Source organism: Protopterus annectens, chromosome 1.part2 (assembly GCF_019279795.1).
Source record: "Protopterus annectens isolate FY-2018-M chromosome 1.part2, PAN1.0, whole genome shotgun sequence".
NCBI classification, from domain to species: Eukaryota; Metazoa; Chordata; order Ceratodontiformes; family Protopteridae; genus Protopterus; species Protopterus annectens.
In genome coordinates, this window is record NC_056727.1 from 985,123,312 (window position 1) to 985,136,774 (window position 13,463).

Below are 13,463 nucleotides of genomic sequence, written 5' to 3' on the forward strand. Positions count from 1 at the left end.
GTGGTGATTTTTGCTGTATATATCGTTGGCATACATCTGTGGTTTTATTCTAAAAATGTTCTATTTTTTTGAGTTTTCTCTTTTGTAGGTTTGTTAGAAGAGGAGATATGTATATGATATTTGGAACTAATATGAAGATCACATTTTAGTTTTTTCTCAATAATTACATCTAGAAATTTGGAAAGAAACACTTATTCTGCAGCAGTTATTATCTGTAGTTTTTTATGCTAAACCAATCAGTAGTTTTTGAATAGCAGTTCAGGTATGAATATGATTAATTTTGTATTTTTGGCATTTAATACCTCTTGTGTGTCAGTAAGCCAGTGTTCAAGTTTATTGAAAGTGTGCTCTGTCATTGTTTGGAAGTTGGCAAGGGTGGTTGCTTTACTAGCATCATGTGCATATTGAATTAGATTGTTTTATCAGCTGTCTTATACAAGTCATAGGTAAGCATGTTAAATAGGAGGAAGTCAAAGGCACAGCCTTGAAGGACTCGTGTATTAATAGACTGAGTGAGGAATTGATGTCCCTCCATTTTACTGTGTGGGATCTGCTGGAGAGGTAATCCTGGAATGGTTGCATTACTGTGCTGCTCCTATGTAAATGAGCAAGCTTAAGCTGAAGAAGTTTATGGGATATTGTGCCAGATGTTTTTGATAGGTCTAAAAAGATCGTGTCATTACATGGAATATTGTGTCAAATGTTTGTGACAGTATCTATATTGTGGTTTTGATTTCTGTTGATTGTGTGGGATAAGGATACAAATACAGTGTCTCTGCTATGGTTGTCTTGGAAACCATTCTGGTTTGATGCTATTAGCTTATTTATATTAAGTACTCAAATATCTGCTAGTGGACTCTTTTTTACCAAAACTTTGAAGAGTGGTGATAATGAAGCATTAGGTATGAAGTTGGAGACTATGATATTGTATTTCTTTATAGACAGAAATGTTATAAAACAAACAAACAAGTATTTAAATAGTAAAATTTCCAGTGGAAATCTTGCAATTATGGTGCCAAAAAATGTCCAACCAATGAAATAAGATATGTTAATGAAGTGTAAATCAATTCCCCAATTTTTCTTAGGCCTTAATATGTTTAAATTGCAGCATACCTACAAATGCTAGATTCCCCTTATAATAGCCACATACGTATATGACAATATGATTGGCTGTTAAGCCAAATTGTTATAATTGAATGGCTAGAAAATAATGGATTTCAATTGGACAACACCCTTCATACTTGACTGTTATTTTTTTTTCTAGATGATAGCATTGTGATATAGACTCCATTGCCTCGTTTGGCTATTACACTTGTCTTTTTGTAGTGAATTTTTACAATTAGATTCACATTGGACCAATAATAAGAATTTTTTTTAAATTAACATACTCTAATCTTTTCTAGTAGTCAACAGACATAAAGATGATTCTATGATTGGCTACTAAGTTTAACCACCGTGAACTGATTGGTTAAAATAGAACAGATTCCAAGTAGACAGTATAATGTATGTGCAATTTTGATTTGCCGATGTTTTATTGGCCAATAAGTTTAAGAACTCAATCTTATAGGCCTCTTGAAGGGTTATGGCTATCGTCACATTCTATACTAATATTTTATGAGTATGCTTGTCCTAGGTCAATGTTGGAAAAAATAATTTACCCTAAATAATGTATAACTACGAATTAGACTTATTTTGGCTTACTATTAAGAAATAACTTATTTCAAATAATACGCTTTTTGTGAGCGATAATCTTTTCCAGTAGCTAATAATATATATATTAAAATGATATTATGATTGGCTGCTAAGTCTAATCACTGTAAACTGATTGGTTAAAATAGAACAGATTCCAATTATGTATATAAAATTTTGATTTGCTAATTTTTCAGTGGCCAATAAGGTCACAAACTAAATGCTATAGGTCTCTTGAAGCATTATAGCTATTGCTGCATTTTATACAATTATTTTATGAGTATGTTTGCCTTAGGCCAATGTTGGAAATATAATCTGCCTTAAATAATGCATAACTAAGTTATGTCTGTGACTTAACATCTTAATTCTATTGATTATATTTATTGAATAGATATAACCAATGCTTCATCTTGAAAGGCTATCATATGTTTTGAAACACAGGAAGAAGCTTTAATTATTCACTATATATATAGCTATGATTGCATGACATTAAGAAAGTAAAAAGCATTAAATATTCTTTGAAATGTTTTTACTATTTTGTGTATTGACTCAGAGAAACATGATTTGTTTTGAATGGCTTTGCCAAAATTTTGATCTGTCAGTTTCAACTTCATTGGTTAGCAAAGCCATTTTAGAATTCAATCAGTAATTATAAGAGGTTTAATATAAAGTTTAGCTTTAAAATATGGCAAATTCATGATGACCATATTCAACATCACTTAGTAAATTATGAACCATGCTTTCCTTCCTTAGAGATTGGCCACATTTACTGATAACAACATTCAGTTTGGCATATAAATATATTTCAGTTTTGATGGTTTATGACTGATTTGCCGACAAAGCTGATATTAGAACCTGATTGGTCAATGTGAATGGGTATTCTCAATGTGAATGGGTATTCTCTGACTTGAGATTGTATAACCATATTTTGTAATATAAGTGTGAATTACTTGTTCATACTTTGTATTCATTCATAGGAGAGCTACATATCCTATATAAATAAAGAGCCACACTTTTATGGCTTGGCCAAACATGATGGTATCAGATACCAACTTCAAATGTGCACAGCTCAGTCTCTTCTTGTATAGACCAATCATAGTATTTCTATTGGATGAATTTATCTATATTCATTTTTGATAGTTTTTTTTCCTTAGTACTTGTGATTGTCTTTAACTGATTTTTTAATACAAGAACCTATCTCATAATAATTTTTAATTTATTAGTTTTAATGTTTTAATGGTCTGATATACTTATACAATTATTGAAAATACATTTTTTTGCTGTAAGGCAATGAAAATAAGATGAATGACTGAAAATGTTTAACTGTTGGTATTTACATGATGAGATGAATGCCTTCACTAGTGAATTATGTCATTGGTTTAAGAGATGGCTTTTCTACTATGAATGGTTGATTTCCACTTCATTAACATATTTTATTTCATTGGTTGGACATTTTTGGCACCATAACTGCAAGATTTCCATTGGACATTTTATTATTTAAATACTTGTTTGTTTGTTTTATACTTTGATCTGAAGAATGTTATACTAACCTGAAAGCACTCATCTTCTTATTAAGAAAATGTTTTAATCAACTGTGGCGGTCATGGTGTTCTACTTTGGATTTATACTGCTATATGTTTATGGATACCCCACCTTTATGACCATCATCCTTGTTTTTTTGTGGATATATATATATATATATATATATATATATATATATATATATATATATGTAGTAGAAGTACATACTGTTCTGTTACAGATCTATTTATAAGAATTGTTATTGGGTAAGCAATAGTGTCAGCTGTAATGCATAGGTACTCTGGTAGGATATTCTCAGGGTCTTATAAGATACAAGTAAAGTGAAATTAAGATTTCTTTTTATGTATAGGAAATGCATTTAGAAATTAGATGAGGCAAATAGAAGCTACTACAGAGAAGCAATAATCAGAAGAGAAGAAATTTTCAACATGAATCTAGACCTTTTACAACAGTCTGATTGGAGAGGTATGTCACCTATATGGTGTAGAAAAAATGTTTTTTTTTTTTTTTACCAAAATTACGAAAATTAATTATACTACATTTTTTCACAGTTAATGTGAGACTACTGTCCTTGTACCAAATATTAACACAGTTGAATGCATGTTGGAGCACTTGTGAATCAGTGAAAGATCAAATAACAATTTCCAATTTACAATATGCTGTAGACTTATATAACTATAGGCCAATAGTGTTGGCCTGAATGTCTGAGAAATAGAAGTCAGAAAGGTGAGAGTCCAATATTCAGTCATATGGTACACCTCTCATACCTTTTTTGCTTTCAGCAGTGGCTTTATCCATTGCATGACATAAGGATTTATATTCAAATTTACAAGTTTGTCAATAATGTTTGCATGTGGAATAGGGTAAGAGGCTGTGGTTAGGTCCAGATATGGTGTATATACTGCATAACCACTACCTACTGCTTTGACCTTTTCTCAAATAAATTAATGATGCTAAAGAAGCAGGACTTTCCTTTGACAAACTGAACTGATGAGACCCCAGGTTGAGAGAATTTCAATGTCCAGATTAATGAGATCTGAAATAATATGTTATATAGCTTTGCATGTGAAGCTAATGAGATAAATGCAAATATAGTTATCCGGGTCTCTTGATGAGACACTTTTGTCCAGTGACATGGCAATGGTTGTTTTCCAGGCTTCAGGATACAACCAGCAGAAAGCTTAAATCAAAGAGGTTATAAAGGTGTTCCAAGAGGCAATATTTGATATTGATAATCAGGCAATCTGGTATGTTATCTGGACCTATGGATGTAATACTATTAGTTTTTGAGAGGATTGGAAATTAAAGTGAGGTGGATGTGACTGTGGATTCTGTGGAATAGAAATAACTATGGCTGAAGTAAAATTTGTACCAAGTAGTCAACTTGGATATTAGCTATTTTCTTTGGGTTAGAATGGGCATTATTGTTGTAGACTAGCTCTAAACATTGTTTGGTGTTAGCTATTATCTTTCTGACTTAGTTCAGACATGATTTGTAGTTGTGTTTCATTTAGTGAATATCTTAAGTTCATATTCTGGTTTGAGCCTCCTAATGTTCCCTTAAACTCTTTAGTGATTTGCTTAAGGTTGCTCTACAGAAAATAGAATGTTTCTGATAAGCATTAAGTATTTTTTTCTCTTGTTATACCATTTATATATAAAGGTATTCCACCTTACTAGTATTTTTTTTAAATTGCTCATTATATTTTATGCTGATAGGGACTGATCTATCTGTATAACTATTTAAGTGGCAGGAGCAGTCAGAAGCATAGGCAACAGTTTTTATAAATGGAATAAGTGATCAAATAACTGATGGACATTTGCTTTTGACAAGAACATAAAGATGGAGGCATCTATGTGGGAAGTACTACCAGTTTTAAAGGAAAAAATCACTGGTTTACTGGAGTTCTGTTGCTTGCTATATAATGGTAATTAAGTTTGTGTAGGATGATTTGGGCAACTAAGAGTTCAGATTTGGTGTCCTGCAGAATCTGTCATGATTATATCCCTGACAAATATTGATACCCTGCCACAACTGCCACAATACCTAAATATATGACAGACACAAAACTAAGTACAAGGAGTGTTTTCATTATCTGGAAGCCATGTCTCTGTAACTACACATGTATGAAAGTGTTCATGTCATTGATGTGGGAGACGGGTTGTTTGCTGCCATTGTTCTAATTTAATAAGTGCGCTAATGGCACCATAGAGTAGGTTAGGGTTGTTGTTAGTTGTTAGGATTGTAATCTTTAGAAAACATGTTTCATTTCTTTTCTTTTTGTATTGATGTTTTAGCTGCTTGTTCTATAATTTGTCTGCTGTCTGTTCCAGGTTTTCCAAGCCTTATCATGCAAGGTCATCATTTCAGTTGTAGTTTTGGCTAGACAGGGGGTGGGTATAACTTGACTTTTTCTTTTTAAAGGTGTAGTTACTACTTCATTCAGTGGTAGATATTACTACTTCATTCAGTGGTAGATATTTTAGACCTGTACAGTTTATTTGTTAAAATAATTGAAGTGAATGTTATGCAATGGATGTACGTAGGCAACGTTTTTAGTATTTTTCCTTGCTTATAGTTTATGAATGTAGGATAATTGCCACTTAGTGTGTCATAATGTATGTCCACATCCTTTATGTAGCTGGTCTTTGTAATTAGTATCCAGTCTAAAATACTACTCCTGCTACTTTGCTTTTATACTCTGCTAAGTTCACATATTTGCTGTGTAAAGCTGTATGAGTGGTAAGTTGTTGTTGTTTGATTGAGAGGAGGACACCTTAGACCAATCCATTCTCTATGAAATATAGAAGATACCATACTGAATCCAGGCATGTGTATCATGGACAGTATTCCAGATTCCTTGTTCTGGTGCCACTATTCCAGAGGAAGACCATACCAAAAAAACAAAACAAAGCTGGCTAAATTATTAAGGGTTCACCATTTCTGGGAGTATTGGCCACTCCAGTCTCTGAGAAAAACAGAAGATACCAGACTGGCTAACTTGTGGGTTGGTGGGGGGGTGTTTGTATCTTTATAAAACATTTTTCTTTTCATTTGGGATTGATGTTTTACCTTGTATATGCATTATGTATGCGGATTCCTAAGGCATGCACTTTTGTAATTATACTTCATTGCTTCAGTCCTCAAAACAGAATTAAGTAATATGGGAATACACCAATGACATAAGGGGTATGGCTAATTAGGTAATATGGGAATATACTAGTGACATAAGGGGTATGCCTAATTAGGTAATATGGGAATACACCAATGACATAAGGGGTATGCCTAATTAGGTAATATGGGAATACACCAATGACATAAGGGGTATGCCTAATTAGGTAATATGGGAATATACTAGTGACATAAGGGGTATGCCTAATTAGGTAATATGGGAATACACCAATGACATAAGGGGTATGGCTAATTAGGTAATATGGGAATATACTAGTGACATAAGGGGTATGCCTAATTAGGTAATATGGGAATACACCAATGACATAAGGGGTATGACTAATTAGGTAATATGGGAATATACTAGTGACATAAGGGATATGCCTAATTAGGTAATATGGGAATAAACCAGAGACATTAGGGGTATGCCTAATTAGGTAATATGGGAATACACCAATGACATAAGGGGTATGACTAATTAGGTAATATGGGAATATACTAGTGACATAAGGGATATGCCTAATTAGGTAATATGGGAATAAACCAGAGACATTAGGGGTATGGCTAAATGGCTTCTTAGTAAAGTCTCTTCCAACATGATTTAGCACATCCATGTAGGAATTTCCATTCATTCTATACATATACATGTACTGATCAGGTTACACAGTTCACAAAACACACACTTACTATTATTTTGGTGTGTTCTTCTGTCAAGCTTTAGTATTCTTATAGGGCTGTCTCTGAAATGGAAAGTGGGTTACACAACCTTAAACTATAAATCACTTTCAGCTGTTACATAATTACTTTACTACTTACAGTCTGTAGTGTTTACAACTGTAGTGTAAAAGGGGGAAGTCACGTCCTCCACTGTTGTGGACCCTTTGATTTGTTGTGCATAACATTGAATAAAAGGGAAAACTCCTCTGTCATCAAAGTTAGTTTTGCTGAATGGCATTTGCACATTTTACATTTGGTGAAATTAACTTTGCTGATTTGACATGTTCTCCGAATAAGAATCATGGTTGACTTGGCAAAGGTAGTTTCAGTGACAGTAAAAGGTTCAAAAAGTTCCCACTGCAACTATCTTTGGCAAACATAAAAAACATTTTTTTACAGTGAGGAAGGAAGCCCCCCTGCATCTTCCTATGTGGGAAGAAACCCCACACCCCCCCAAATGTATCGATATCATCTCTTTGTGAGTTCTGGGGCATTTGCTTCCCTGCAAGAAATGTTTTCTTGTGTTCATTGAAGGTAGACTTGGTGGGAAGTTTTCAGTCTTCATACTTTCGTCAAAACTACCTTTGAAGAATCAACATGATTCCATGCAATCAAGTTTCCCCCCCAGTGCACACACAGACTGAAAAAAGGAGCAGAAAATCTCCTTGATAACTGACCTCATTTCCTCTAGTGAGGCTGAATAGACTGTCCAAAACAAGCTATAGGTGTTGGAGGTCTAACCTAGTCAACAACAAAAAAAGGAATAAACAAATGTGAATGTAAATGTTTTATACATGAGTATTCACAACACCACTTCTTGCTGTTAACTTATTCTTGTTGTTATTATTATTATTATTATTATTATTATTATTATTATTATTATTATTATTGTTAATAGTAGTATTTTTATGCACTTTCCTAACTGTTTGTTAATGGTAAGGTCCGTGCCTTACAGCTTCAGGGTTCAGATTCATTCACTGCCTGTATGCTGCTTTCCTCCCACCTCTCAGACACATGCTATGATAAATTTTGCATGTATGTATATGTTCTGTCCTTGCCTTTGCAGTCCAGGTCATGGCTGAAGACAGTCAAGGAAAGACCAGTTCAGATATCTGGTTGACAAATAAATAAATAAATAAATAAATATAGCTATGTTAATGCTATTATGAATTGCATTCAACCCACCTCTTCCTCCCATGTTTTCTCAGAAAGCATGTACCGTACACTGACCATCGCTCATCCCTCTCTAACATAGATGACGTACAGGCGGGGTAGTTCATTTTGATAGTTTATTACATAGAAATACATCAGGATGGATAGCAGCATCATAAAATACAAACAGACTGATTAACAGACAGACTTCACAGACATACATGCGTACATCTCAACAGCTTACTACCAAATGACAGTCAGCCTCGCACATGCTCAGTATTTATACACTAGTGCAAGCCCTCAGATGGCTTCTTAAAGATACATAGACACACATTGATATATATCCTCCCTCTTAAAAAGATTGCCCTTGGTTGAAAATAACATTGGAGTTAGACATACATTATTATAGACATCAGAAACAAACACAATGCTCATGTCCAAGTTGCCGTGTATCTATAACATGGTCTGGAGATGCGACCAGATCTCGTAACATAACAATCTTGACTGGGTTTAGCAACAAAGACAGTCTTCAGTGAACAACCCATATCAGGAACTTCTGGATTCATCCCAGGAATGGGAATATTTTCTGGAACTTCCTCTCAAACTGGAACACTGGACAACTCACTCTGAGATAAACAGTCTTTCTCACAGGCTATGTGCTGTGGCATAGGCTCAGACACCAGCATGAAATATTTCTGATTCCACCTAAACTCTACTTCTTGTGATTCCATAATGTACAATTTCGGCTCTGAGCAAATATTCTTTACGACTCCAATACGATCATAACCTCTGGACGTTTTCATCCTTACCACATCTCCTTCTCAAAATGGATTGAGCGGTTTGCTGGTTTTATCATGGTAGGACGTCTGGGTTAAATGCTTCTTCAACAGATTGGTCTTCACTGACCTGTTGTTCTTGACACATGGATCCAACAACTGACTACTGATTGGTAACGTTGTTCTGGTTTGTCTCAACAGAAGTCTCTGGGCAGGGGAACCAATATGTTTATCACAAGGAATATTTCTGAAATTCAGGATATTCAGGAAACCATCACTGTTGTATCATTTTGACCTCTCTAGTAACTGTTTTGCACTTTGTACTGCACATTCTGCCAAACCATTTGACTGTGGATACTCTGGGCTATTCATGACATGAATAAAGTCTGACTCTTTGGCAAATCTTTTGAACTGTTGGCTTGTAAACTGTGTGCCATTGTCAGAAATAACTTTGTACAAACTGCCACGGACTGCAAGTGATTCTTCATCTTAGTGATGTCACTGCTGGATGCAAAATGATGAAGTAGGCCAATCTCAAACCAATTAGAATGAGAGTCTACTAATACAAAGTAATGTTGACCATTCCACTTAAAAATATCAGTGGCTACTGTCGACCAAGGTAGTTCAGGAATCTGGTTTAGCTGAAGTGGTTCATTCTGTTGATGTGACTTGGTACTATTACACATGGAACAAGATGAAAGTCCTCTCTATGTCTTGTGACACAGAAGGCCAGACTACTAGACCTGTCACCCTTCTTTGGGTAGAGTCTGCTCCTGGGTGCCCATGATGCAAGACAGTAATGTACTCTTGCTGCAAGGACTTTGGAACAATTACTTTTGGACCTTTCATAATGATACCATTGTCAGACAAAATCTTATCTCTGTACAGAAAATCAGGTTGCACTCTTGAGGTAAACTAGATTGATTTGACAGCCATCCTTGTTGAATAAAGTGGTTAGCCTCTGTAAAACTAGATCTGTGGCTGTGTGATCTCTCAGCTCATCAAAACATGTGGAAGAAAGATTTCTCACTTCCATGACTTCAAAATCAAGATTCTCATTCTCATGCTGTTCTGTGGTGTTTCGGGGCAATCTGGACAATGTATCATCAAGATGAAGACGTTTGCCTTTCTTGTAGATGAGTAAAATTATACTTTTGCAATCTCAACATCATATGTTGCAATCTGATTGGAGCTGTATGCATAGGCTTTCTCAAAATATTAACTAGATGTCAGTGGTCTGTTTCAATCTGGATAGGTCTACCATAAATATAAACATGGAACTTTGAACATGCGAATGCAATTGCCAAAAGCTCTTTCTCGATCTAAGCATACTACATTTCACTTTGGATAAGAGTTCTCGATGCATAGGCAACAGGTTGACCCTCTTGTAGAATAACTGCACCTACATCAAATTTCAAAGCATCACACGAAAGAGTAACAGGTTTGTGAACATCATAGTATCTGAGAGTTGGTGGACTGCAATTCTGTGTTTCAGGACATCAAATGCTCTTTGGTGCTGTTCTAACCAAGACCAAAATACATCTTTAAGTATCAGTTCTCTGAGTGGTGCTGATATTTCACTCAAGTCTGGAATGAACTTGCCTAGGTAGTTAACCATCCCAAGAAAATGTTGCAGGGCTTGAAGATTGTCTGGAGCTGGCAACTAGAGAATGGTTGTTTGCTTGGAAGGATCTGGTTGTAGGCCTGAACTAGTAAATAAATGACCAACAAAAGTAACTTCTCATAACCTGAATTTGCATTTCAAAGGATTCAGCTTAAGATTCACTTGGCATTCTCTTTCCAGAACTTTTCTGAGGTTTCTGTCATGCTCAGCTTCACCTTTACCTCCTACTAGTATGTAATCTACTATAATAGCACAAGGATGCCCAGAAAAAATTGTTCCATTGCACATTGAAAGACTTCACTGGCAGAACTTATCCCAAATGGCATTCTCAAAAATGTGTACCTGCCAAACGGAGTACTGAAAGTAGTTAGCAATGAGGATTTCTTGTCAAGCAAAATTTGCCAAAATAAACTCTTTGCATCTAAGACAGAAAAACGGTGGCATTTGCAATAAGAGCAGCGACTGCTTTGACAATATGCATTGAATGATGAGGTCTTTTTAGTGCTTTGTTCAAATCTCGTGGATCAATACATATTCTGATGTCATCTGAGCTTTTCTTATGAGCTACCATCATGGAAGATTCCCACTTAATTGGTTCATCTACTGGACAAATCACACCTTGTGCACCATTTTATCTAGCTCAGCTCTGACTGTGTTCTGTATAGCTATTGGAACTTTCTGGGCTGGCCTGATAACTGGACTAACATCTGGTTCTAACTTCATGGAGTATGCAATTGGAAGCTTGTCTAGTTTGTCTTCGAAAAGATCAGCATAGGTAGAAAAATATGTTGGGTGAAATCAAAGTAGTGGTCTTTCAAGCTAACATGATGGACTTCCTTATTAAATGAAAGCAGTCCGGTTTTCAAACTGTCTCTGAGACCTAATAATGACTGGATGTGCCTCTTGACCACATAAAATAAGAAGATGTAACTTCTCCCAGCAGAGTAATATGAAAGCACTACTGAGCCTTCAGTCTGAAATTCTTCACCTCCATAAGCAACAAACTTTGCACACTTTGCCAAATCAAGCTTTTCACCAGCACATACTCTAGCAAATGTTTCTGCTGACATGACATTGCACTTTGAACCTGTATCAACTTTGAGCTCTATGGGCTTTCCATTTATCCAAACAGTACAAAATACTTCATTCTTTGCCCTTAAATCTACTGCATTAACTGTTTGATGAAGCACTGACACACCATCAACATAAAAAGTAGGGTCACGGCTTTCTAACTGATCAACTCGTTCCTTTGAATGTTCCTCTTTAATAAAATAATGTGTGCCCTTTGATTTACAAAACCTTTTGACATGATTCCACTTATTGCATATGTGGCATTGCTGACCAAAACTAAACACTTTTCCCTTTTTAGATTCATGATTTCCACTACAATTACAACAGTTAGCAATACAACTAGGTTGGGGCCCATGCGTTGAGTTTTCTGGCTCACTCTTATGCTTCACTGAGACTGTGCGAACTCTGGAACTTGCTAGAAAGCTCTGGGGCTTACCAGTGGGTGCTGCAGTGGCTACAGTTGCTGCCATGTGCTTGCACATGTTTCTTTTAACCATGTGCTGCATATTATCAACATGAGCTCTAGAAGTTACTGGAAGCATGCATTTCTCATTTGCAAGCATATTTGTGTGCTTTTCTGTGAGCTCATATATCTGACAAATCTCACTGGCCTTATTCAAAGTTAAATCACTGTCATGAAGCAAAATCTTTCTCACCATCCTTAATACCACACACAAGTCTGTCTTTTATCAACTCATCCCTTAAATAACCAAATCTGCATGTTTTAGCCTTGTTTCTCAAGTCTGTCTTATATGCTGCAAACGTTTCACCAGGCTTTTGATCCCTTGCGTAAAATAAGTGCCTTTCCATTGTAATGTTTGTCTGGGGGTTGCACATGTCTCAAAATTTACATTTTAAGCACTCAGGGTCCTCGCTTGATGCCACCTGGTACAACAATATGATGGTTTCCCCCTCTCCTGCAAAGACAGCAGGTGCATACATAAATGAACGCTCCCTTTCAGAGGCTTCTGAGCCAGCTAAATTAAGTAGAATAAATGCCTTTGTATGGTCTCCTTTATCAGAAAATACAGCCTGTATGAAAATGTCATACTCTTCCTCAAACACTCCAGTTATCTGCAATATTATTGTCAAACACAAGTGCATTGCATTTTTGAAATCTGTCTGCCATGCCAACAAATTGTCTGTTTGAGCATACACTGAAAATATGGCTATTGTAATTATGTATGAACAAGCACACAGCCAGCACTTGTAATAACATTCAAATGCACAATAAACTCTTTGAAATACTGTACTTTGCAAAATATGCTCTGAAATGGCTGTATCTTGCAAATTAAATTTATTGTAATACTGCACAAACTTGTAAACACTTCATACACTTCTGATAACTCGGATATCTTTAATTAATATGAAAAATACATGCTTAGCAAAATATCTGTTGTTCCTTTTATTTTCATCGTTTTATGCAATTCTGACTTTACTTCAAACATTTTTCGGAGTAATTCAAATATTTTTTCAATATAGGACATATTGGTTTAATTAAATATTGTTTGGGGCTTTCTGTATGCTTTGTTTCATATTTTGCGAATAAGAAATTATTTGAGTAAGTTTTAACATTTGACATTTGTTTCTGACCTGTTTTGCAAATTATACATGCAGTAGGAATGATCCACTCCTCTATATTCCTCCAATACCAACCAGATGCCTCTTGGACTTAAATTGGAGAAACTGGAAATCTTTCTGGCAACAAATCATTTTAGCC

At 35.3% G+C, this 13,463-nt stretch overlaps 1 protein-coding gene across 4 annotated transcripts in view; it reads left to right on the forward strand.

Annotated features, from left to right (window-relative positions):
• Positions 1-13,463, forward strand: part of COL8A2 (collagen type VIII alpha 2 chain) — a 1,617,206-nt gene that overhangs the window by 686,450 nt on the left and 917,293 nt on the right. Inside the window, exon 4 of one of the 4 annotated variants that reach the window (XM_044059946.1) lies at positions 3,581-3,696. The exons of the other annotated variants lie outside the window; for them this stretch is intronic. The gene's annotated coding sequence lies outside the window, so the exon portion shown is untranslated. The remainder of the gene's footprint in view (positions 1-3,580; positions 3,697-13,463) is intronic. 4 annotated transcript variants of the gene reach the window in all.